The 25,290-nt window shown below is 46.7% G+C and overlaps 1 protein-coding gene, 1 long non-coding RNA gene and 1 other non-coding gene across 3 annotated transcripts in view; 2 read left to right on the top strand and 1 right to left on the bottom strand.

Annotated features, from left to right (window-relative positions):
* The window catches only part of LOC132342777 (uncharacterized), a 44,225-nt gene extending 38,440 nt beyond the window's left edge, over nucleotides 1–5,785 (bottom strand). The window contains exons 1-2 of the long non-coding RNA XR_009491263.1: nucleotides 5,717–5,785; nucleotides 5,421–5,536 (exon numbers count right to left, since the gene is read on the bottom strand). This is a non-coding gene — a long non-coding RNA (uncharacterized lncRNA). The remainder of the gene's footprint in view (nucleotides 1–5,420; nucleotides 5,537–5,716) is intronic.
* MAF (MAF bZIP transcription factor) overlaps nucleotides 1–25,290 on the top strand; it is a 353,412-nt gene that overhangs the window by 325,417 nt on the left and 2,705 nt on the right. The window lies entirely within an intron of this gene.
* Nucleotides 6,907–6,979, top strand: TRNAG-GCC (transfer RNA glycine (anticodon GCC)). The gene has a single exon. It is a non-coding gene; the product is annotated as a tRNA-Gly (tRNA).

Raw genomic sequence — 25,290 nt, 5'->3', positions numbered from 1 at the left:
CTTAGAGAAGTTTTAGGGTCACTGCATTACTGAGTAGAAAATACAGAGAGATTCCCCCATCCCCTTGCCCCATAGGTTTTATTTTTGGCGCCCCCCCCCCCCCCCCGCCAAAGCTGAAGAAACCAAGACTTAAAGAGCTTATGTAACTTTCCCACAAACTTGCAGACAGTAACGCTTAGGGGCAAGAATCGAAACCAGGCTGCTCACATCTTTTCACGTTGCGTGTTCACGTCGGAGGCTGTAGTGTGGGATGGGTAAACCGTGGCCCGTGTCCCCAAAGGAGCCTGCTGACCAGCTAGGTATAGTTTTTCACGTGTAAATGGTTGGGGTGTGGAGAGGAGTCATGGGAAGCACGTGAAATTCACCTTTGGGTCGCACGTGAAATTCACCTTTGGGTCTGTGCATAAAGTTTTACGGGGACTTGGTCACATCCATTCCTCTTTTTGTATTGTTTCTGGCTGTTTTCACACTACCAAGACAGAACTGCGGAGAAGGCAATGGCACCCCACTCCAGTACTCCTGCCTGGAAAATCCCATGGATGGAGGAGCCTGGTAGGCTGCAGTCCATGGGGTTGCTAGAGTCGGACAGGACTGAGCGACTTCACTTTCACTTTTCACTTTCATGTGTTGGAGAAGGAAATGGCAACCCACTCCAGTGTTCTTGCCTGGAGAATCCCAGGGACGGGGAGCCTGGTGGGCTGCCGTCTATGGGGTCGCACAGAGTCGGACACGACTGAAGCAACTTAGCAGCAGCAGCAGCAGCAGCAGCAGCAGCAAGACAGAACTGAGGCAGACACCTTGGGGCTTCCTAGGTGGCGCTAGTGATTTAAAAAAAATCTACCATCCAATGCGAGATATGGGTTCAATCCCTGGGTTGGGAAGATCCCCTAGAGAAGGAAATGGCAACCCACTTCAGTATTCTTGCCTGGGAAATCCCATGGATGGAGAAGCCTGGCAGGCTATAGTCCATGGGGTTGCAGAGCTGGACACGACTGAACACGTCCATAGACACCTTATGGTCCAAACGCCCAGTCAGTTCAGTCACTCAGTCCTGTCCAACTCTTTGCCACCCCATGGACTGCAGCACGCCAGGCCTCCCTGTCAATCACCAACTCCAAGTTTACTCAAACTCATGTCCATTGAGTCGGTGATGCCATCCAACCATCTCATCCTCTGTCGTTCCCTTCTCCTCCCGCCTTCAGTCTTTCAGGTGGCCAAAGTATTGGAGTTTCAGCTTCAGTATCAGTCTTTTCAGTGAACCTTCAGGACTGATCTCTTTTAGGATGGACTGGTTGGATCTCCTTGCAGTCCAATGGACTCTCAAATGCCCAGAACATGCTCTGTTTGGCCCTTTCCAGAAAAGGTTTCCTGATCGTGCTTTACAGAGACATAATCATTGCATTTACTGAATGTTGCTTTCAATATCATTAGACTTCTGCTGGCTAGGTTGCTGTAGACCAGTAGGCTTCCAAAGGATACTGTTTTGGGGGTTCTTGGCTCTCCTATAAACCAGAGCAACTCTCTTGAAAGGTTTCATAAAGTTTGGCCCCTGGGGAATATTTCATTTGAAGAAAGGGTTCCACGGCTAAACAAACACACATCAAGTAGCTGGAATATCAAGAGCTTTCTCACAGAAAAAAAGTAAAATACTTGTGATGAAGATTATGTCTAAACCCAGGCAAACGGGAACAGGTAGCATGGGCACGGTCTATATCAACTGAAGAACCGCAGCACAGAAGACTGCCCGGCAGACCCAGGTAACTGTCATTCAGCTAGAAAATCACTCCCCTGAGTGGGGAGTGGGAGTCATGATGCCCAGCTCCTTCATTTAGAAGGAGGAGGTGGCAGAGAACGCCCTCCCTCGCCCCCCACCCCGGCCAGCCTATTAGGGTCAGAGCCACCACTGGCCCTTGGGTTTGGCACTTTCTCTGCCCTTGTGATCCTGGGCATTTGCATTCATGGAGGTCAGCGGGGATTTGAGCCTGATAAAATTTGTTGGGTGTTATTTTTTTTTTTTCCCTCATCAGTGCATGTTCCTGAACACATCTCTAAAAGACAATGACTTTTAAAAGAACCACAATAGCATTATCATCTGTAGAAACAGTTAGTTAACAATAATTCCCTAAGGTCATAAAACTCCCAGCTGGTTTTCAGATTTTTGATTTTGCTGCAGGGTGGAAGTTCAGGCTGATCAGGGTTTAGAATGCTTGTGTTACTACTCACTGGCCTTGTGACCTTCGGAAATCTGTATCACCTCTCTGAGTCTCAGTCCTATCATCTGTGAAATGGGATGGTTCTAATATCATCAGGGTTATTGTGAACATTGGATGATACAAGTAAAGTCCTAGAAAAATGTAAGACATGGGGTATGCATGTGTGCATACTCACTTGATTCAGTCATGTCTAACTCTTTGCGACCCCATGGACTGTAGCCCTCCAGGCTCCTCTGTCCATGGGATTCCCCAGGCAGAAATGCTGGAGTGGGTTGCCACGCCCTGCTCTACGGGGTCTTTCTGACCCAGGGGTCGAACCCTCATCTCCTGCGTCTCCTGCATTGCAGGCCGTTAAATCATTGCTGATGTTGACGATGATGGTGTTACCCTTATAATCACGCACATTATTAGAGACAGAGTTAGGCTCACCAGTTGTCAGTTTGCTTGGGACTGTGCTGGTGTTAACAGTGAACCTCTAAGTCCTGGGAATCCCACCCTGTCCCAGGCAGACCGGTTGGTCACCCTCGTAAAGCCAGGCCACTCTAACAAGCTGTAAGAGATGGGCTGGTAACCCCAGCTCATGTAATCGAAACAGATTAACGGATTTCTCAAACTAGTGTATTATTCAGTTGATGCAGTCAGCAGGACTGCTGGTAGGGACCGTAGACTCTCTATGAATACATTGTTCAGAAACCTCAGACCTGACGCTCATCATCACGGAGTTATGCACTTTAGCTGTCCCCACCATTCAGAAGTATGGTCTTCTCCACCCACCAGAGTAACGACTGATTCCCAGCTGGGAGAGAAATGAGGCCCCTGGATATAATGTCAGCAGTCCCAAAATGCTGGAGCAGCATAGAGAAAGAATATAGAGTGTATTTAGTCTCATCCCCTCATCCTGGCAATTTATTAATCGCCAGAGCCAAAGAGGGCCAAAGAGGGCCAAAGAGGCGAGATGACTTGTCCACTGGAGTTCAGTGACTTGGAGACAGCCTGAGCCGTGGCTTTGAGTCTCACCGCTTTCTGCTGATGGCCTGATGTGTACAGCACTGAATGGCGATGGGGATTGGACCTGCAGCTCTCTTTCCTTTGGATGGCCTCCTCTGCAAGGAGTACACAGCCCCGAGAAGTCTCTGTACCGACTGCCCGGCGTTGAAGCCTGACCAAACGGGAGGAGGGACCTGGGGGTCCTGGGCTGGAGGAGCCCCTCCCCTGGGAGGGCACATCTCTGGGCACGTCTGGCCAGAGAGGTGGACACACCGCCTTCTAAAAGGGCGGCGGGAGGGCAGTCAGAGTTCATCGCCATTTGGAAACAGAATGAAGGACGGTGCTGGGGACTGGCTGATTCGGTTCAGGTAGGAAGCCAGACCAGAGGATCGTGGGGAAAATGCCCACTCTGGACCCTGCATTTTAAAAAATTAATTTACCAAACATCTACTAAGCATCTGATTTGTGCCAGGCACTGGGCTGGGTTCAGCAAGCACTATAACCATTTATGTTACCGGACTCACAGATCATGAAACAGTGGCAAAGAAAGAACCAAAGAAAAAATGAAAAAAGTCCAAGTTGCATTAGCTGTATGATGGAAGAAGGGAGTAATAAAGAGACCAACTGTACCTCCAAAGAGATTTTTTTAGCTGAATCCCAAGAAATGCAAAAGAGTGAGTCATCTTAAGAAGGGAATTAAGAGAATTCAGGGTAAATTAAAAAAGTTCTAATTTCCTTACCAAACTCAGGGCATTGTATACCTAATGATAAATGACTGATACAGCTGATTTTTTAGGTAAAAGTTTATGGATTGACCCCATATTTTGATAGAGACAGTCAACATCCCAGGTTGAATGTTGGTGATTTTTTTTTTTTTTAATCTTGGACTTGTATTAATTTCAAACAGTCTGAACATCATGCAGAATTCAAGTGAATAACTCTTGGCAGGATCAAACCGTGTTCCCAGAGCTCAAATCCCCATCTTCAGAAAACAGTGTAAGATACCCTACTGAATGAAATCAGAATATATATATATATATTTAAGTGAAAACAAGATGAAAAGGATTGAGAAAGAGCCAAGTGATAGTTAAGTTAATCTTCAGGGGAGGGAAAACATGTCAGAAAATGTAAACCAGATCAGCCCGACCCGTCTTACAATTCTGCAGAGGGAATTAAATTCCTATGGAAAAACAAGTCTCTGATTATGAAAGGATTTGACTGTGTAGAAGAATCTGGAACATCTACCCTATTAAAAATACTTGTAAAACCAGGGGAATCATGTCAGAAATTAGAGAGCTAAAACAAGTGGGAGAATTCAGGCTGTCTGAAATAAAGTTATTATTTCAGATCCTGTATCATATTAGACTGCAAGGAAGAGAAAATTGCTTTATTATAAAAAGCAAAATTTATGACCAGGTAACGTCTTATCATTTTGTCTCTCTCTTAACCCTTTATATGTAACTCTGCTTGTCTTAACCATAATTAACTTTTTAAAAAAAAAAGTTATCCCAATGCATTTAACACAAAGTCTAATTTTTTTTATGATCCAAATAAAACAATAATTAATCCAGGCACAGGGCTGAACCTCCTTTGAGGTTTACCAAGGGACAGACTAAACAAATAAAAAGCAATCATTGCATATTAGGAGACACTGAGATTAGCAAAACTCTGTCCCCAAATTGGGTGAGTAAAGCAAGAGCCATTGGGAAACCGTGTCCTTTAAATAACCAATGTTATAAGCATAACTTGGCAAGAAACAGGATGAAAGGGGCGTTAGCTCATTCTTGAATTTTACAGGCGGTGGCTGTTGTCTAAGTTAAAATCATTTTAGAGAATACATGTTGGATCTGGGTGTACTAAAACACCACCCCCCACCTTCCATTTCCCCAAATTAAATATTTTTGGTGTAAAACACAAATGGGAGTTAGTTAAGGCGTGTCTGGATAAAACTATTATCTTTAAGGCACAGCACTCTGGGGAGGTGGGTTTGTTCCCGCTGCTGCTAGTGAGGGTCGGCTGGCGGCAGCAATGATGCCCAGCAGTCTGCAGATGGCCACCGTTACTTCCGTGGCATGGACAAGTGGTCCCTCGGGAGCTGTTTGCACAGACTGTTTTGGGCTGTTCTGGCAAAAACCCTCTTGCCTGCTCCCCGATGCTGGTTCACCAAGTGCCTAATTTCACAAAGCTCAGCAAAGAAGAGGCAGTTACTGTGTCACTTACCAAATCACACTGGGTTCCACTGGTGAGCCCGGAGGAAAAGCAAGATTCCTAGGACACGCAGTGGGATTGGCAGAGAGGAAGTGGCGGTGTCTTCTCTGTGCATATGGGGTTCACTTCTAGAATGAAAAGATCATAGGTTCATCTTCTCTTCCCTATTCATTTTTCTTTTCCCCACCAATATGCCATTTATTTCCAGATGACTTTTTCTTCTTAAACTATTCTTGGGACACACTTTCTGAATATTATTCCTGGTCCAGTCGAAATGTCACCACCTCAAGGAGGCCCTCCCCGATCACCTGTTCTCACGCGGTCCTCTCTCCCACTTCTCCATTCTCTATCCCATCATCGTGGTGTATTTTCTTGGTAACACTTATCAGTAGCTGACGCTGATGTTTTCTTCTTTATTGATTGATTTTGAGTGTTTGTTTACTCTGGCTCCTGTCTACAGACTGTGAGTTCCATGGGAACAAGAGACATCTGGGAGGTTAAAACAGTACCCAGTACAGAGTCAGGAGGAAGAATTATTGAGAGGTGGATGGATGGCTCGATGGATGGATGGATGGATGTGTAGGTGGATGAACGGGTGGGTGGATGCACGTATAGAGAGATATGTAGATGGATAGCTAGGTGGATGAATATAAAGAATTGCCAATTTGGGTAGCCTTTTCCTGTTGTCAGTTAAGTCATGTCCAACGCTGTGACCTTGTGGACTGCAGCACGCCAGGCTTCCCTGTCCTCCACTATCTCCAGAGTTTGCTCAAACCCGTGTCCATTGGGTAACCTTTACTCTTTGGCATTTTCTTGGCTCAAGTTCAGATGTTAAATCCCTGGATGCAGTTTCATCCCCCACTGACTATTTTCTGCATGTCAACATCAACTGATGTCCTAGGAAACCCACTGAAACCCACTTAAAAATTAACCATTTCTTGTTGGAAATTAGATTCCTATCCAATTTTCATGTTTCTACTCCTTTTTCCCCCTCTTTCCCCTCCTTAACAGCAAAGTGAAGAGTATATGGAAATAGTTAAATATACGCCCAAAACAAAACTCTTTGGCTAACCAAACCAAACAAGCAAAGAGGACTCAGACTTTGTTCTTCATGTCCATTTTTTATGGGTATCTGTGTGAGGGGTCAGTGTGTTTTTGGAATCCAGGGCCATGAGATAAGAGAGAGGGCTGGATGGTGAGTCTGGTGAGATTTGTAGGGTAAGACACTGTAAGGCAGAGGGAGACTCAGACGGGTAAGTGATCTCTTCTTAAAAAGCAGACAGCCCCTTTGTAAAATTGAGGTAACCAAAAGTAGTCGCTCACATTAGTATAAAATGTTTAGGTAGGTGTGCCCGCTGCGTCCCAGGACACAGGAGGACAGGGATTTCTTGTTCAGGTGGAAGAGAGGGACGATGAGTGGGCTGCAGAAGGCAGGCGGGGTCGTGGTGGGGGTCAGAGTGGGTGCAGAACTCAGCCAGAATGGCACCGGGCAGGGAATTCCCTGGTGGTCCAGTGGTTAGGGCTCTGTACTGCCACTGCAGGGAGCACGGGTTCAAGCCCTGCTTGGGGAGCTAAGATCCTGAATGCCACCAGGGCAGCCGAAGTGGGGACAAAGGCAGCAGGCAGACAACAGGGAGGAGAGATGGGAGCTGTGAGGAAGGGGAAAACCATGCGGAACCAGGAAGACTGTCGTTGTTAAATACTCCTGGATCTAGGCAGCTTTGGCTTTGAAAGGCAGCCCAGCCCTGTCAGTCTTTATATGGCCTTCCTCGACTCATACCCACCACGTGGGCCCGACCATCCCATTGCCCCACTGCCCTTGGGCTGTTGTCTCCTTCAATGTCCTCTGCCAAAAAGAGAGGAGGGAGTCCAGGGCCATCCCTGACGATCAGTCGAAGAGAAGAATTCAAGTAAATCCCTTGCTGAGCCTTCCTGGTATTGCTTCAGCCCCAGCCCTCTCCCAGACCTCACACCTCCGCCAGCCTTCCAAGTGCTGGCATCATTGTTTAATCACCAGTCTTGCCTTCCAGTGCTTTAGCACAGGGGCTGAGCATCCTCACTGGCATTTCCTTACCGCCCTCGCCCCTGGCATGGCAAGGCCCCTGCTTATCCATTAGTTCAGACAGTAGATGTGTTTGGAGCAGCCACAGTGTGCTGGGGCTGTTCCAGGTTCTGGGGATTCCAGCAGTAAACTTGGGGGTGGCCCTCACGAGTTTACTGGGGAGGACAGACAGCACTCCAGTAGCCCAAACACAAATATGTGATGACCGATGGTGAGCCGTACTATGAAAGACATGATCAGAGTCCAGACATGATCCTGGACTGAGTGATCCAGGAGGGCTTCTTGGTGGAGGTGATGGTTCATTCATGGAATAACAAACAGGCTGTTCGTTGAGAATCTGGAATTTACTTTCATCCACCCAACCCCATCATTCAGTGGCCTAGAATCTGAATATTGGAGGTTTGTTCCCTGCAAACAACAGCCCTGAGAACGCCACCAACAGCTTCAGCAGTGGGGTGACCAGCTCATCCTCGTTTGTCCTGGACCTCACCACTTTTAGCATGCCTAGTCTCATGTCCCCGGAAACCCCACAGTCCCGAGCACAGCAGGAAGGTTGGTGACACGACTCCTTAAGCGCGACCAGACAGCTTTCATTTGTGCATCTGACCTAGGAGCACGGGGCTCCTGTGCAGAGACTTCAGCTCAGCAGAACTCCAGAGGCCGTGCGGGGAGAATCTGGTAGGACACGGAGTGACAAAGTCAGGAGCTGCAAACCAAAACACCAGACTCAGCCTTCCTCGTTTCAGCGGGTCAGTGCTACGGACCCAGCCTTGGGCAGAGTGATAGACCGCAACAAGGGCTGTGAGCAGGGGCGTGAGCGAGAAGCCAGACCTGCAGGAACCTGTGGCCAGCACGGTCAGGGCGACCGGAAGAGACAGGAAGAGATTTCATCTCCACTGGGTCCCCTTCGAGCCCTCACTTCCCCTGGTGACCACTTGCCACGTGCTCAGAGAAAACAAGGCTAGGGCCACAGAGAGGAACCAGGGGGTGGGGTGTGGGGTCAAGTTCCGATCCTGTAACCCTTGAGAGAGAAAAGATCCCTCCTGCCTTGAGTGGCTAGATTAAGCAAACAAAAAGACACCCAGTTAAATCTGAATTTCAAATAAATGATGACTGACTTTTTTTAGTGCAAGTATATCCTATTATTGTGTGGGATTGCTTTTTAAAAAAAATGATTTGTTGCTTAGCTGACATTCAAATTAAACTGAATCTCCCACATCTAATCTCAACCCCGTTTCCCATTTCTGGAGAAGCATTGTGCCTGGCACCTGGTACCCCCAAAGGCATCAGGCCCCAGATACAATAAGGGTAACAGTTCAGCACCTAAAATGCCAAGTGTTATATTTTAGCTGAAATTCACAGAATGGTCCAAATCCTACTTTTCCTAATACACGGCCACAGACTCTCTATCCATTTTTCTGTCAATGAACAGTCAGGTTGTTGCCATGTCTTGGCTACTGTAAACAGTGCTGCTCTGAACATAGGGGTGCCTGTGTCTTTTTGATTTATAGTTTTGTCTGGATCATGTGGTAACTCTGTTTCTAGTTTTATGTCCATACAGTTTTCCATAATGATTGAACCAATTTACGTTCCCTCCAGCAGTGTAGGAGGGTTCTCTTTTCTCCACAGCCTCTCCAGCATTTTTAGTGATGGCCATTCTGACCAGTGTGAGGTCCGTATGAGGGCTTCCCTAGTGGCTCAGCAGTAAAGAATCTGCCTGCAATGCAGGAGCTGCAGGAGACACAGGTTCGATCCCTGGGTCAGGAAGATCCCCTGGAGGAGGGCATGGCAACCTACTCCAGTATTCTTGCCTGGAGAATCCCATGGACAGGGCAGCCTGGTGGGCTACAGTCCATGGGATCGAAAAGAGTAGGACACGACTAAAGCGACTTAGCCCACACACATTCTGACCAGTGTGCGGTGGTACCTCATTGTAGTTTTGATTTGTGTTTCTCTAATAATCAGCAGTGTTGATCATCTTTACATGTACCTATTGGTCATCTGTATTTCTTCTTTGGAGAAGTATCTCTTTAGGTCTTCCACCCGTTTTTGGATTGGGTTGTTTGTTTTGTTGAATTACATGAGCCGTTTGTATATTTTGGATACTTAGCCCTTGTCAGTCGCAAATATTTTCTTTTGCAAATATTTTCTCCCATTCTGTGGGATGTCCTTTCATTTTGTTTATGGTTTCCTTCGCCGTGCAAAAGCTTTTGTATGTTTGATGAGGCCCCATTTGTTTTATTTTTGTTTTTATTTCTATTGCCTTGGGAGGCCACAGACTCTTATATGAAGTAGACTAAGCATTCAAAATAAACCAAGACGTCAGAGTGAACTCTGGAGTCCCCGGCTCTGTTGGATCCAGTGGAAATCTAAAACCTAAAGAGAGAGGGTACCTCTTTCTACGAACTCGGAAAGAAGCATGAGATTCTACTGTGATCTCTCTCGCAACCAGGGATAACTCAGACCCCGGGAGAACCTGGTGGGCCGCTGCAGACCCGTCTTTGCTGGCGGTGGAGGCTGGACTCTGTCCGAGGGGACCAGACGCAAGGCGTGACCAAGTCTGTGGGTAACCTGTCACAGTTGAGTCCGAGAAGGAACAGCCTCAGAGAGGGTCAGGATCCCTCAGGGGGTGACTGCAGGTCAGACTCCAGAAGCCAAGAACCACGCGCACAGGCAGGAGCAGAAATGAACAGCAGGGAGACGTGAAGGGCCAGCGAGGGATCCATGCCAGGTCAGCTGAGAACAAGGTCGGGAGGGAAACTGATCAGGTGAAAAACAGGTCCCGGAGTATGGTGACTTGTCCCTGTGGGGTGGGCTTTCCTGGTGGCTCAGACGGTAAAGCATCTGCTTGCAATGGAGGAGACCCGGGTTCGATCCCTGAGTTGGGAAGATCCTCTGGAGAAGGAAATGGCAACCCACTCCCGTACTCTTGCCTGGAAAATTCCATGGATGGAGGAGCCTGGTGGGCTCCAGTCCCAGACACGAATCAGACACGACTGAGCAACTTCACTGGTCCATATGGACTGCTAAGACCACGACACTTGGGAAATCTGACTAGACCAGTGGTTCTTTTTTTTTAATTAAAAATAAAAATAAAAATTCTTAGAGTATAGTTGCTTTTCACTGCTGCATTAGTCTCAGGTGAGCAGTGAAGTGACTCAGTTACACCTCGATTCATCCTTTTCATTTGAGGAGAGCTCCTGGTGCTGCACCGTGGGTCCTTGCTGAAAATCTGCCTGATACATAGCGGTGTGTGTATCTGACTCTCAAGCTCCTAATTTATCCCTCCCTGCTCCCCCTCCCCCGACCATGTTTCCCCTTTGTTAAGTTTGTTTTTGATATCTGTAAATCTGTTTCTATTTTGTAAATAAGTTCATTTGTATCATTTACAAAATCAGACTCTATGCATAAGTGATTCTACATATGATAGATTGTACGTATGATATTTGTCTTTCTGTCTGACTTTTTTCACTTAGTATGATAATCTCTGGGTCCATCCATGTTGCTGCAAACAGCATCATTTGTTCTGTTTGACTGGCTGAGTAATACTCTGTCGTATGTATGTACGGCCTCTTCTTTTATCCATTCGTCTGCTGATGGACATTTCTGTCGCCATGTCTTGCTTGTGTATCTTTCTGAATTACAGTTCGGATGTATCTCCAGGAGGAGCGTTCCCTTTTCTCCACATCCTCTCCAGAACGTACTGTTTGTAGAGTTTTTGATGCTGGCTTCTGACAGGTGTGAGGTGATACCTCATTGTAGTTTTGATTTATATTTCTTTGATGATTAATGATGTTCACCATCTTCTCATGTAGTTTTTGGTCATCTGTATGTCTTCTTTGCAGAAGTGTCTATGTAGATTTTCAGCCCGTTCTTTCATTGGGCTGTTTGCTTCTTTTGCTGTAGAGCTGTGTGAGCTGTTTGTATATTTTGAAGACTAATCCCTTGTTGGTCACTTCATTTGCAAATATTACGCGCCCCATCCCCACCCCCTGCCACCCATCCTGTGGGTTGCTAACCGGGGGTACGTTTGCCCCCTGCAGGACGGTTGGCAACGTCTGGGAACATTTGGGGGTGTCACACAGGTGTGGTGTGAGTCGCGTGGCATCAAGTGAGCCGAGGCCAGGCTGCCCGTCACCACGCTGCCTCCTTCAGCATCACCGTGCGACACCCTGCTTTGCATGGGACAGCTCCACGCAGCCAAGAATTATCCAACTCCAAACTGAGCTTGAGAAGCCCCAGGACAGACTGGGTCAATGGTGTAACAACACGCTTCCTCCTGAGCGACTTCTGAGGAGGAACTAACCTCCCTGGAGCTGCCGGTCTCCATGCTCTGTACACCCAGCTGCTGTGTGAACAGGCCACTCTCAAAGCTAGAAGGACCACAGAGAGTGAGAAATACGAGGGCAGAGATTCTCTAACCAGTCACCCCCGTGGTCATTTTGCCAAAGTGTATGTTTATTGACCAATTACAGCAGAGATTTACAGAGTAGAATTATGCTTTCACTGAAGTAAGGCCAATACCCTTCCCTCCCAAGCCACCAGTGAGCTCTGTGACCAGGGACAAAGTCAGCTAATAGAGCCGGGTGTTCACGGGGGCCTGGGATTTATACTTTAATTGTTTCCACGGCTCCCTGTCTCACGGAGGTATTTGTCTTGGTACATGGACACCAACAGTGTGCCATAACATTACACAGAGGATTGTGAGGGTTTTTTTTTTTTAATTATTATTTCATCTGTAATTATAGGCAAGACCAGTTTATTATTGAGAAATCCTTGAAAACATTTTAATTGAAATGGTCAGCAGCCTTTCACTGATCCAGTCCCACAATAGACCCTGGCAACCTAAGTGTGTCCAACTAATGGATTAAGAAGGAGAGTCCCTGTTCTAAACCAGAGCATAAGTGTTATTTAAAATTTTGGATTTAAGTGTTTTTTTTTTTTTTTTTAAGATTTATGGCACAGTTGAAATGAGGTCAAGTAGAAGCACTAAAGAATTTAATTAGAAATGTCTTCGCATGCCCCCCTCCTCTCTGTAAACCCTGCATAGGTTGTCTCTGGAGAGCTTGAAGTCATTTGAGATGGCGTGTACTTTTTCTTTTTTTCTTTTTTTAATTCCTAATAAGAAGGAGGTCCAATCCCCTGCCGTGTCTTCAGTGGGAAATGCTGGGGATCTAGACAGCAGAGGCCGAAAAGGGAACAGCAGCAGGGCAAGGAAAGGGACGAGGGCCTTTCAGCTGGCCTCCACAAAAACATTCATTTATCCAGAACATTTCCTGAGCACTTTGTCTGTCTCAACGCGGTGCAAGGGGCTGGGAACCCTGATGGGAGCGAGATGCTGTCTGTACTCTCAAAGATCTCCTGGCTGAATGCAACAAACAGAGGCGACTAAACAAACACAAGAAAACAGCACCGTTGCTTAAACATCTTGGGAACCCGAAGGCAGGAGTGCTGGCCTTTCCCTGGAGAGCTCACTGGAAGGCGTGGCCTGGGATCTGGGCCTTGAAGGATGTGTAGGGGTTCTCAGTGGACCTACAGGAGGGAGATGCAGGGAAAGGAGACCCCAGGGAGAGGACACAGCCTGTGCCCTGACACAGACATGGGTGAGGATGGCTCAGCAGAGCTGAGTGGTGGGCAAACATTCTCTGGGACCTAGAGGGCCAATTGGGAGCTACAGCAATTAAGTGTGCTACGGCAGAGGAGAGGCCAGAAAGCCATTCAGTTTGGAAACCAGGTGCTTGAGCTGGGAGCTCTCCTCTTACCCTTTGAAGCTCAGGCTATGCCTGCCTCCCCCCTCCAACACAGATTATGGAAGCCTCAGGGTTTCAGCCCCTGGCTGGGCTCAGTGGAGTTCCAGGATGATGGTGCTGGTACCACTAAGGAGGGGGTCTCGAGAGGGGGACGGGAAGAATGCTTGGGCTCCGGGAGGCTCTCGAGAGGGGGATGGGAGGGATGCCGGGGCTCTGGGAGGCTTGGCTGGCAGTCGGGGCTGGGAAGGGTGTTTCCTGCGCTTCCTTCTGCTGCCGATTCCACTGTCAAGGAGTAGACCAAACAGCGTCAGTGACTGTGACTCTGATTGCTGTTGTGTGTGTTAGTCATTCGGTCATGTCTGACTCTCTGCGACCCCATGGACTATAGCCCACCAGGCTCCCCTGTCCATGGAATTCTCCAGGCAAGAATACTGGAGTGGGTAGCCTTTCCCTTCTCCAGGGGATCTTTCCAACCCAGGGATTGAACCCGGGTGTCTGGCATTGCAGACGGATTCTTTACTGCCTGAGCCACCTACTACCAGCGGCTATTGTGTGCCTAGGGTGCTGGGCGTTTCCTCTATTATGTTGACTATGTATAACAACCCTGCATGGTCTGGGATTTTTAGAGATTCACCTTCCTTGCTGCTCCACAGGGAAGAACCGTTAGCCGGTGTTAACTAAATCAATTCCTCTCCCTACCTACCCTGGAGCCCATGCATGGAGCCGCCCACATGAGAAGCAGCTTGATGCAAATCAAGGCTCACAGTTAGACTGGTTGCTTCGGTGGCTGCCACTGTGAGGACCACGTGGGGGAAAAATCTTCTTTCTCTACACCATGGGTGGGTTCTGTCTTGGGTTTATATTCTCGTGGACCAGACATCTTCCAAAGCAGGTGTTAAGAGAGGTAAATTGACTGCCAGTTGATTTGAAGATTCCTCCAGGGCATCCCAAAGTAAATTCTGCATATGCTTGATGTATCAGTCAGCTTTTGCTGCATAACAAAGCACCCCCTCCCCTCCAACTAAAGCAGCAATCATATCTATCTGTAGGCTGCGGGTCGGCTGATGCAGGCTGAGTGTGGCTCTAGGCTATGGACTGGGTTCATATCTACTTGATGTGACTCTCTCCTTTTTTTTTGGGGGGGGGGCTAGTGGTCCCCTGGGAGTACTCCCCTCGTGGTAGGAGGCAGGAGTGTGAAAAGGCAGCACTAGCAATGCAAGGACACTTTAGTCCCCTGCTTGTCTGTCTGCTCATATCACACTGCAAAACAGGGTCCGTGGCCAAGTCAGTGGTGAGGCTCATGTAGCTGAACTGCTTCTTACCCACCTAGGTCAGGACTGACCGAGGCACTGGGTGGGTTCTACATCTGGGGGGTTCCTATCAGCTAGCCCTCTGCCGCACCAGCCAAGGCAGGGGCTGTCCCTCCCTGCTCAAGGCTGGGACTGAGCATCACCGGTGTGCATCTTCAGGCCTAAGAAACACACCCTACGGCTCTTTATTTGAAAGGGGCCTGGAGCAGACTTTTGCAAAATAAGTTGCTTTTCTAGATGAATCCAACTCTTCCTGCATTTGAAAAATAAATGTGCACTAAAAGTAATTAACGCATGTTGGTTCATGAATAATACACTATTTTACAACTATTTGCTGAGCATAATGAGACAAGCTACTAAATTGACAATGAATGTTCTATTATGTGATTGCCAACTGTTTTATAAGATACTGAACATATTCATTTCTTCTGCCATCGTGTGTATTATCAAGCTATTGCTTTTTAATAAATTAATTTTCCAGACATCTCTGGGGTCTTTGTTGGAAATCTGGCTGAGGGCGAAAATAAAATTAATTGTGTGGTCTGTGCAGAACTACCAGTGTTTGCTGGCTTACAAACAAAGTGTCACCACTGGCTGCCCCCGAAACAGACCCTGCGTGTGGCACGCAAGTGTGAAGGGAGATGCCTCTTCAGCCCAGGATGGTGTGAAAAGACCAAGTGGTGCCTTGAAAATAAGAAGGTTGCTTCCCCTGTCAAGGTCTTTGGAGGCTGGGCAGATCTCTGTGAGCAGTTTCTTAAAATATTTAATGAAAGCAAAAATTAGCATTCAATCCTATTCTGCTCTGCATACTTATTTTTAAATCTGCTTGTCTACTATTTTTGAAACATCAGTGTTACTTCGTTGGGGAGTTTTCTTGGCATCCCAGCCCCTCCTAGTGAGGCACAGCGGGGTCTTCTCTCTGCTGATCCCACGTATCTGCATTTATCCCATCAAGGCCTCCATCAAGGGTACCTTCACTATGACATACCCCAGCCCCACAGCTCTGGGAGAAGGCATCCACATCCCTCTGTAAAGGGAACACTTAGGGCCAGTAGGTAAAGTCCAACGTGATCTTGTCCCCCTGCAGTTGTGTAAGGGTCCTGGATCACCTGTTTTTTGGATCTGCTTCTAGTCCCTAGTCTGAGCTCCAGGGTAACGCAATGCATTTCTCTCTCTGCATTTCATGGTATGACGTAGGAACTGCGATAGGAAGTGCTTAACAATTGTTTGCTGAGTGAATACATGACTCATCCTATACGTTTTGTTGCTGGTCAGTCACTAAGTTGTGTCTGACTCTTTCTAGCCCCAGGAACCGTGGCATTCCTGGCTCCTCTGTCCTCCACTATCTCCCGGAATTTGCTCAGATTCATGTCCATTGAGTCGGTGATGCTATCTAACCATCTCATCCTCTGTCATCCCCATCTCCTCCTGCCCTCAATCTTTCCCAGCATCATGGGCTTTTTCAAAGAGTCAGCTCTTCACATCAGGTGGCCAAAGAATTGGAGCTTCAGCTTCAACATCAGTCCTTCCAATGAATATTCAGGACTGATTTCCTTTAGGATGGACTGGTTTGATTTCCTTGTAGTCCAAGGGACTCTCAAGAGTCTTCTCCAACACCACAGTTCAAAAGCATCACTTCTTTGGCAATCAACCTTCTTTATGGTCCAACTCTCACATCCATACACGACTACTAGCAAAATGATAGCTTTGACTATACGGACCTTTGTTGGCAAAGTGATATCTCTGCTTTTTAATATACTACATTGATTTTCCATTATTTAGGCAAAGATCCTTCTTCACTGCATGAAAACTAAGAATGGCCTGTCTTTATATTAACACTTTTCCAACTGTTACTGAACTGGAGTGTTATTTCTGAGATTTCTGCTGTGTCTAATCCTATCAAATCCTATCAAATAGGGGTCAGTTTGTGGGGAAAGCTTGGCTGCGTGATCACAGGGTGCCATAGAGAATAACTCTGGATATATTTATCTGGATATTTTAGTGTTCTCATTTATCTGATTTTTACCAAACCTCACACATGGTCGTGTGACATGGATGCCAGGTAGGGAAGGCTTAAGCCCCAAACCTGTGCCTAATGTTGGGTTAAACATGCTTCTAAGAGTCTTCTCAATTAACTCCCCCATGGTCTAGACTGGATATTGGACTATATCAGGACTCCAGATTTCTTTATATAATAGGGAGATTGTCAAGTTAATTAGGGAACATCCAAATCCTGGAATATTAATTCCACCAAAAGAGGAGTTAATAACATGGAGATGTTCTTGTACAAAGTCTGTACCTATAGAAAAGTTTAAAGTAAGCATGGGAGTAGGAAGGACATTAGCCTAGATTCCTGTCCCCCGTGTTCATACCTTGCCAGCACAGCCACTTTAGTAGATCACAGTGTCTCTTGTCTTTTTTATGCATATATTGTCTACATGGCTGTCTTAACTCCATTATAATACATTTTTTCCTGCTCTCTTTTCACAGTATAAATAGTCCTTTCTCTGCTGTGTTGAAGTGAGCCTGTAAACAGAAAGATAGGCATGCTGATGTCTGATAGACACACAATAATATATAGACAAAGATCACACTCAAATCAATGGGCAAAGTGTGTTGTTCCCTCTGTGCTTGCTGCTGAGGCCTCGGTCTTCTGTCCCACGGTGTAGGTCATTGTATTTTCACGTCTGCCAGCTTTTAGGACCTAGACCACACTCCTCTAATGCTTTCTCCTGGTGCACATCTGATATTAGCTTAGAAAACAAAATGCAGCCAGAACTTACAGCCACTGTTCCCCCTCGAAACCAGGCTGGAATACCAAAATGGTGCCATGTCCCTCCCCATCCTCAGCCAGGTCGTTAAATGATCTCCCAACCATGCTGGGCTTGGGGCATGCCAGCGCCCTGTCCCAGAAGAGCCTGCTGGCACAGAGCACGTCCGGGGGCGGGGCGCTAGGGGGCGGGGCGCTGGGAGGCGGGGCGGGAGGCGGGGCGCTGGGGGGGCGGGTTCTGTCTGATTTCACATCCAGGTGGCGACAGCGCCTCCACTCTTCCTCCTGTTGGGCCTGGAAGCTACTTTTCCCCCTGTTCCCAGCGGTCAGACTAATGCGACTACACCAAAGAACATGACATTTCTGATTTTAATTTGCTTTGGGGGTGATTTTTTAAATAGATATTTGAACCAGACCAGCCTGACAAAGTGAAGCCAATTTCAGACACGTGACAATTGGAGTTTTGGGGCAAAGAAGCATGACAGGAGGCGTGCCTGCCCCACAGCATTAGACAAAGACATCACTTAGGGGGAGGGGTCAGGAGCACGTGCAACCTTGGCTGCATGCTCACCCTCCCCACAGAAAAGCACATTACGGATCTCAGGGGCCCATCTCGCTGTTAAATAAGTGTCATTTGCCCAGGAAAGTTGGCCTTTCATCCTAGGATGTTAGATTCAGAAAAGCCACTCCACTGTGGGAAACTGACATCCATTACAAGCCTCTATCAACCGCTGTCCCAGGCTTGACTGATTCTTTCATTTTTAAAAGGAACCACATGTGTTCTTTCTGCCACTGCCAGGGGCACCCGCAGAAGCCAGGCCAAAGGACAGAAGTCAGGGCTGAATCAGAGTGCCGGAAGGACCTCCCGTTGGCATCGCCTCCTCCTGTGTCCCTTCCTCAGAAAGGTGCTGGGCAATTCAGTTCTAAAAAGTTAACAGGGATGGTTCTCAAAGCGAGCGCTTCTCTACACGTTCTTCAGGAAGCACAGGATCAAGTGCTAACATTCTCAATGGGTGATTGATGTTTACCTCGACATCGCGTGTTTATTATAATTTTTTTCCCATAAGCAACTATCCTGCAAATTGATAAGAGCCTTTTAATTAGATGGTAGGGCTGTGTGCTTAACACTGCATGCAAAAGGCCTATAAAAACAGAGTGAAATTTAACAGGCGGGCTGCCTCGGGCTCAGAGCTGCAGAAGTCAGCTCCTTCCAGGGGAAGGTGAACTGAGGGCCTGTCTCACCGCAAGTCTGGAAGCACCTTCCACCGTGAGGTGGAGCGATGGAGTCAGAGAAAGGTCTGGTGAAGCCGCTTCCCCTGGCTTTTACTCATGAAGCTTGTGGTGCAAGTACCAGGGGATCACACTGGTGGTGTTCTTATTTAGACCCAAAGTGGGTGGAGGAATTAGTTTGATGGTTTTCTTAGTTATTCATATTTCCTTGCTAGATGCTGTACTTCTTCCCAACTGGAAAGTAACAGAACTCAAAATTTTTACAAATTGAAATGTAGTTGATTTACAATGCTGTGTTAGTCTCAGGTATACAGCAAAGTGATTCAGTTATATAATTTTCTATATATATATATATATTTCTTTTTCATATTATTTTCCATTATATATTACTACAAGGAATTGAATATAGTTCCCTATGATATACACAGTAGGTCCTTGGCAATTATCTATTATACATATAACAGTGTACATCCGTGAATTCCAAATTCTAATCTATCCCTCCTCTCTCCCCACTTTCCCCTTTGGTAACCATGAGTTTGTTTTCTATGTCCGTGAGTCTACTCACGTTTTGTAAAAAAACTTCACTTGTAGCATTTTTTAGATTCTACGTGTAAGTGGTACCATATGGTACTGGTCTTTGTCTGTCTTACTTCACTTGGTGTGAAAATCTCTAGGTCATCCGGGTTGCTGCAGATGGCACTGTTCTGTTCTTTTTGTGGCTGAGTAATATTCCATTGCATATGTGTGCACGTCTTCTTTATCCATCTCTCTGTCGATGGTCACGTAGGTTGCTCCCGTGTCTTGGCCACCATAAATAGTGCTGCTATGAGCGTTACAAGCGTGCGGTTCTTTTGAAATCCGTGTTCTCTGGATGTATGCCCAGGAGTGGGATTGCTGGATCGTACGGTAGCTCTTAGCTTTTTACGGAGCTCTGTGCTGTTCTCCACTGCGGTCGTACCCGTTTACCTTCCCATCGGCAGCGCGGGAGGGCTCCTTTTCTCCCCAGCCTCTCCAGCATTTCTTGTTTGCAGACGTGTTGATGCTGGCCGTCCTGACTGGCTGTGAGAATGACGGTGTGGATTTGCGTTCCTCTGACAATCAGTGATGTTGAACGGCTTTCCGTGTGCTTTTGGCCACCTGTACATCTTCTCTGGAGGTGTAAATATTCCCCTTACGGTTTTTGGATGAGTGTATGTGTTTAGAATAATGTAAGACATATAACTTTACTTTTCTAACAGTCTGTTTTCTTAAAACTTTGCGTTGACAGAGGTCAGGGAGATAAACAAACAAAATCAATACTTCCATTTATCATTTGGTTCAAACTTTTAGCAAGCAATAATAAAACAAAAAGTGGAAAGGGACTTGGCGTCCATCCGCGGTCTGGGTTCTGCAGGGGCTGGGTGTGAGCGCTCAAGGTTAATGGGTGTGCTGAGGTGGGAGGTAAGTCACTCCGACCTTGGCAGCGTTATTGCTGCGCAGAGGAAAGGCTCTTGTGGAAAGCTGACCTGGCCCAAGCCGGCGGGAGGGGGTGCCTCTGCACAGGCCATAGCGGGAGGACTAGTTCAGACAGAACTGCCAAGAGACCCCAAGTACTCTCGCACACCTGCCCCTGTGGGATGAGGCCCTCAGACCCCGCTCTCTTCCTGTGGAACTCGAAAGCCATTTCGCTGGTGTAGTGTCGGCCCAAGAACCTTCTGGAGGATCAGTCACTGGGCCCACAGCTGAGCCAGAATGCTCCAGAGGCAACCGGCACGTTTTACAAGCGTTGGCACGTTCTGTGCTTTTATAACTTTTTTATTGGGCATACTCTCATTGTAGAAAATGCGGGGAATACAGATAGGCATAAAGAGGAAAAGGCACGTATGTGTCCTCTGCCCAGAGACGACCACTGTTAACACCTCACAGCTCTCTCTCTTACAATATGTAATTTACATGCACAGAAACACAATACCTTATAGACTTTTATAGCCTATGTCTTTCACTTAATATGTTAAAAACATCTTTTCACTTAATTGAATTTTTTCCAGAACATCATGGTGGTCAGAGAGCCCTGACCCCAGCTGTTGGACATTTAAATTGACCTCAGGTGTTTATTGCTGTTGCTGTTGTCGTTGTTATTATTAATCATTGGCTTAAGAAAAACGTGTCTCTATATCCTGGAGAGCAATGCCCTGTTAACAAAACACTATCTTTAAAAAACAACAACAACAACAAAAAAACCAGGGGCCTGTGTTCAAAACATTTGAAATTAAACATATTTAAATCATTGTTAGTAACTATACTTCTCAGATCCAGTAGTACGTTAATGGAGTTTTTGAATTCCCAAACTCCTGATATGTGTATACACACACACATACACACAGTCACACATACACACCTATCATCTGTGCAGACTGGGAGAACTGCCCTGCTTCAGAGTTCTAAACTTTGGAACTTGAATTTCTAGGTCAAGTGTTCTGGAGTTTGTATTACTAGTAATGCTCACTGTGATTTTATTTTAAATAGTACTTCTTAACATCATTGCTAATAGTACCAGTTGTTCAGTTGAGATCATATCTACCTACCTGTCTATATGTTGCTTTTCCTCCGTGCCTTTTACTTCTCTATTTTGAGAGTGTGCTGAAGCTGTGAAGGCTTTGGGAATATTTAAGGAGATTTATATGGGCTTCTAGAAGGTTCTGGAATCTTGTTCAGGAAATGGGATGGTCTGACTGAAATTCTCCCTAAATCATCCAAGAAGGAATTTAGCCTCTGTCCCTGAAATGAGCTTGAAGGCAGTCACTAGTGAGAGTGAAAAGCTAGGGCTTCATCATCAGCCCTTCACATCTAGGCCCCACCAGGTAAATCTCCCCCAGGACCAAGTCTAAGGGGCCAGCCCTGCCTCAGCGAACTGCGCCAAGAAGTCCGAACACACGCCGTCCCGGCCAAGACAGTCCTCAGACTTGCTTAGTACGTCCCGAAACAGCCGCACAGTGAATACTGTGATGCCTTCAAAGGCTGGCAAAACCAGCTGAGCCGGAATTGAGCTGGGTTCTGTCGCGGTCAGCCCTTTCGGGTTTCGCTGGCACACTGCTCCTGCCCTCTCCTGTCCCGGTCGCAGAAGCAAGAGCTTTCTATCCCAGGAAACTTGCACGGCCAGCCCCGAGAAGAAGGCCGCCAAACCCCAGACAGGCAGAGTATCGGGGCAAAATAAACCAACCGCCAGCACGCACACCTGCCCTGCTCCAGGAAACTCTGGGCAGAGGTCAAAACCAGCCCTGTGGGCAGCCCGGAAAAGGTTTCCCGACAGGAGGTAACCCGGAGGCTTAAAAACACCCCCGCTGTTTGACCCTACATTCCCTTTGGAGCCCGTGGTAAGAAATAAATCAAACTGGTCTCCCCAGATCTTATGCACTTCTGTTTATTAAAGCATTCTATGTATCAGTGAAAATACAGCAATGAGGGAAACAGCTCTGCAGTCGGTAACAGCGCAAGGCTGAGGTGACTGTGGTGCGCCTGTTTGCTGAATGCAGGATCGTAAGGGCAGTGGGAGATGTATCCAGAATTTATTTACTTTAAAATATATAAAACTGTATGTGGAGTATAATTGTATTATATAAAACTGAAAAGATACAAATAAACTCGATTGCATTTTTTAAAAAGAGAGAAAGGGAATACATACATCAGAACAGTCACAGTGGTTGTCTTTGAGGGGTGAGACTGTGGGAATATTTGTTTTCCTGATCTTTTCCCCCAAATTTAAATGCTGGAAGTACATTTCAACTTTCTAATGAAAACAGCAAACAGTAATACATTTTATAGAAAAAAAAATATTATTCAGCAATGATTTCTAAGAACAACTGTATTTAAATACAATGATAGACCTACTCCCACCTTCAACCAATCTCACAAGTCATATTTAAAGAGTATAGAGAGAGAATAAAACTATATTCGAGTGGATTGCTAATGAACACCCATTTGTTCAGCTTAGAAAAAATCTAAACAAGTGTGTACATAGAAAATAAAACAAGGGGGAGATGAAGTTGGAGGGGTAAGAGAAACCGCAAATGCATCTTGGGGTTGGGACACGGGGCTGAGAGATTAAGTGACGGGCACAACATCACACAGGAAGTGGTGGCCTCGGCCTGCAACGGCTTGGAGCGGGTCTTGGGTCCCCAGCCCGAGATGGGCCGTGTCGCGGCAGTGATAAGCACCGGATCCCAGCCTAGTACTAGAATGGCGGTCAGTGACAAGGGCCCGCACCTTCCCCTATGCAGGAAGGAACTCCCACAAAGACAGAAAGTGGTGAAACAAAGTATCAGTAAGAGGAAAAAAAGAGTGCAGGACGTGGGGATAGACACACGGGCAGACTCGGGGGAGAGGCCCTGTGTCGCACCCTCGTGGCAATCTGCATTACTTTTATGGGGTATTTCTTCCGGGTTTCCCTTGGCCGATCATTCTGATTTGCCTGGTTCACAGTCTGTGTTTGGTGTATCTCAGGATCCTCCCATGTGTGGACACCCATCTCTTAGCCAAGGTGGATTTTACCAAAAAGGCGTCTGGGTAGAACATCACTTGATATGACTCCTGATTGGCCTCCAACGAAACTTTTCTGCTCATGTCTGGTCAGGGAGGTCTCCTGACTTTGAGAATGAGAAATATGTGCTCTGGGCAGGGCCCAGCCTTCTCCCTGAATTGTCCTGCTTTTCTTGTCTTGGAGTTTCAGTCCAGAGGGGAGGAATCTCCAATCACTTTACCCTGGAGGGGGGCCATCTGCCTCCTTGAAATATTTGAATATTTTCCTCACTGGTTAAAAGGGGACAGTGACATTTCATTCAAAACTCGTGAGGTTTAAATGAGCAAAAACAGCATTTCAGGTTATGTGCTTTGCACAAAGTAGTGGTGAGGACTCAGGAAATTATACTTTATCAAAGTGGACTTTCTCACCTAAGGGACCCAACAGCCAATGAGAAATTGTCACGACTCCAGAGTAAAACAGCCAGCCCTTAGTGAACCTTAGATAAAGCCAGAAGCTGGAGGAAGGCACAGGGCCTCTTCCATCTGAGTAAGTGATGAAGGGCGTCTGTCTGCATAGACCTATCAAGATGCAGCAGGCCCTAGCCTTGGAAACAGATCAGCCTAGAGGGGAGACAGTCATTCTCAGCAGTGTGATGCCTAGGAGCAGCCAGGGGGTTAGTACGTAAGCCGGCAGGAGCCGTTCTGGTTTGGGCCAGTATGCAGATGGGGCCCAGGTCATGCTAGGGTTGGTGACGAAGGCACCACAGGCAGGACACTTACTGCTGGAGGGATGGGATAAAGATGTCCTGGCATGGCTGACGTGTTCCTGCCCAGACAGAATGCAGCCTCACCTAAAATGTCCATTCTAATTACGACCGTGAACTTGGCCCGGTGGGAAAACAAAAGACAAAATGCTTGTACTTTAAATAAGGAGACTGATTGCTCAGGGGTATTCTATGTAAGTAGCTATAAACTGTGACAATAGAAAGTGAAAATGTTTTTTAAAAAAAATTAAATACCAACACCCAGGGCTGATGAGGTTGTTAAACACACGCGCGCACACACACACACACACACACACACACACAAAACAACAACCCAGAAATATGTACCTTCTGCTGGCTGTAACCCTTCCACATGGCACATGGAAGCGAGCAGCAAAAGCCAAACAAGAGCTGTTAGACCCAAGAGTTTCAGGGGTGCCTATGGATGCTGGAGAGCACGGTCAACAGAAGGGAGGAACTGGATGGAGACAGATGCAAGTTACACCATTGTTCTAACAGCAAAAACTAGAAACAGGCTGAATGTCCCAGAGCATGGGATTCCCCCTGACGCCCCCAACCCAGCAGGACGACAAGGGAGGACTCCATTAAAATAAGTGACAACGGAGAAAGAAAGTGATTTTGTTGCGGCGGGGGGGCGGGGGGGGGGGAGGCGCCAAGGACTGTGAAGCAGAGCGGAAAACCTCTGTTAGGATAGTGGTGTCTGACTGAGCCTGTCTTTTCCTTTTTAGAAATTGCCTTTATCGTTAGTACAGCATCTCATCAAGTAGAATTCAGAGTTTTTTTCAGTCATCATGTGGATAATATTTTGTGATATTATTATTCTAAAATGAATTCAAACTAGTTTGGATCCGTGGAAAGGCACAAAAAGTTAACAGGGTAAATACTGCTATTTTTTCTTGAATTAATTTTAAAAGTTTTTTTAAAAAAAATTTTATTGGAATATAGTTGATTTACAATGTTGTTAGTTTAATGTGTAGAACAAAGGGAATCAGTTCCACACGTACATATATCCACTCTATTTCAGGTTCCTTTCCCATGTAGGTTACGACGGAATCAGTGAGTGCGGTTCCTGTGCTCTACGGTAGGTCCCTGTTAGTCATCTGTTTTACATGCAGCAGTGTGGATATGCCAGTCCCTATCTCTTCATCCATCCTCTGCTCCCCCCTCCCTTTGGTAACCGTAAATCTGGTCTCGAGGATCAGGAAAAGAGTTCATTTATATAATACAGCTATTTTAGATGCTTGTTTTAAAATGTAAATTTCTTTGGGGATATACATATATATGTGTACATCTACAGCTGACTCACTTTGCTGTACAGCAGAAACTAACACTGTCGAGCAGCTATGCGTCAACCGAAGTTCACGTGAAAGGTGAGCTTCTCGACATGGTGCCCACGGGCGGCCCGGACGTGCAGCCATTTTGCAGCAGGCTTCGGGGCCCAGCGCTGACCCGAATGAAAGTAGTCAGGCCCGCTTCGT

Source organism: Bos taurus, chromosome 18, assembly GCF_002263795.3.
Source record: "Bos taurus isolate L1 Dominette 01449 registration number 42190680 breed Hereford chromosome 18, ARS-UCD2.0, whole genome shotgun sequence".
Classification (NCBI taxonomy): Eukaryota; Metazoa; Chordata; class Mammalia; order Artiodactyla; family Bovidae; genus Bos; species Bos taurus.
The sequence above is the reverse complement of the archived record's forward strand: the minus strand, read 5'-3'. Positions and strand labels throughout refer to the sequence as shown.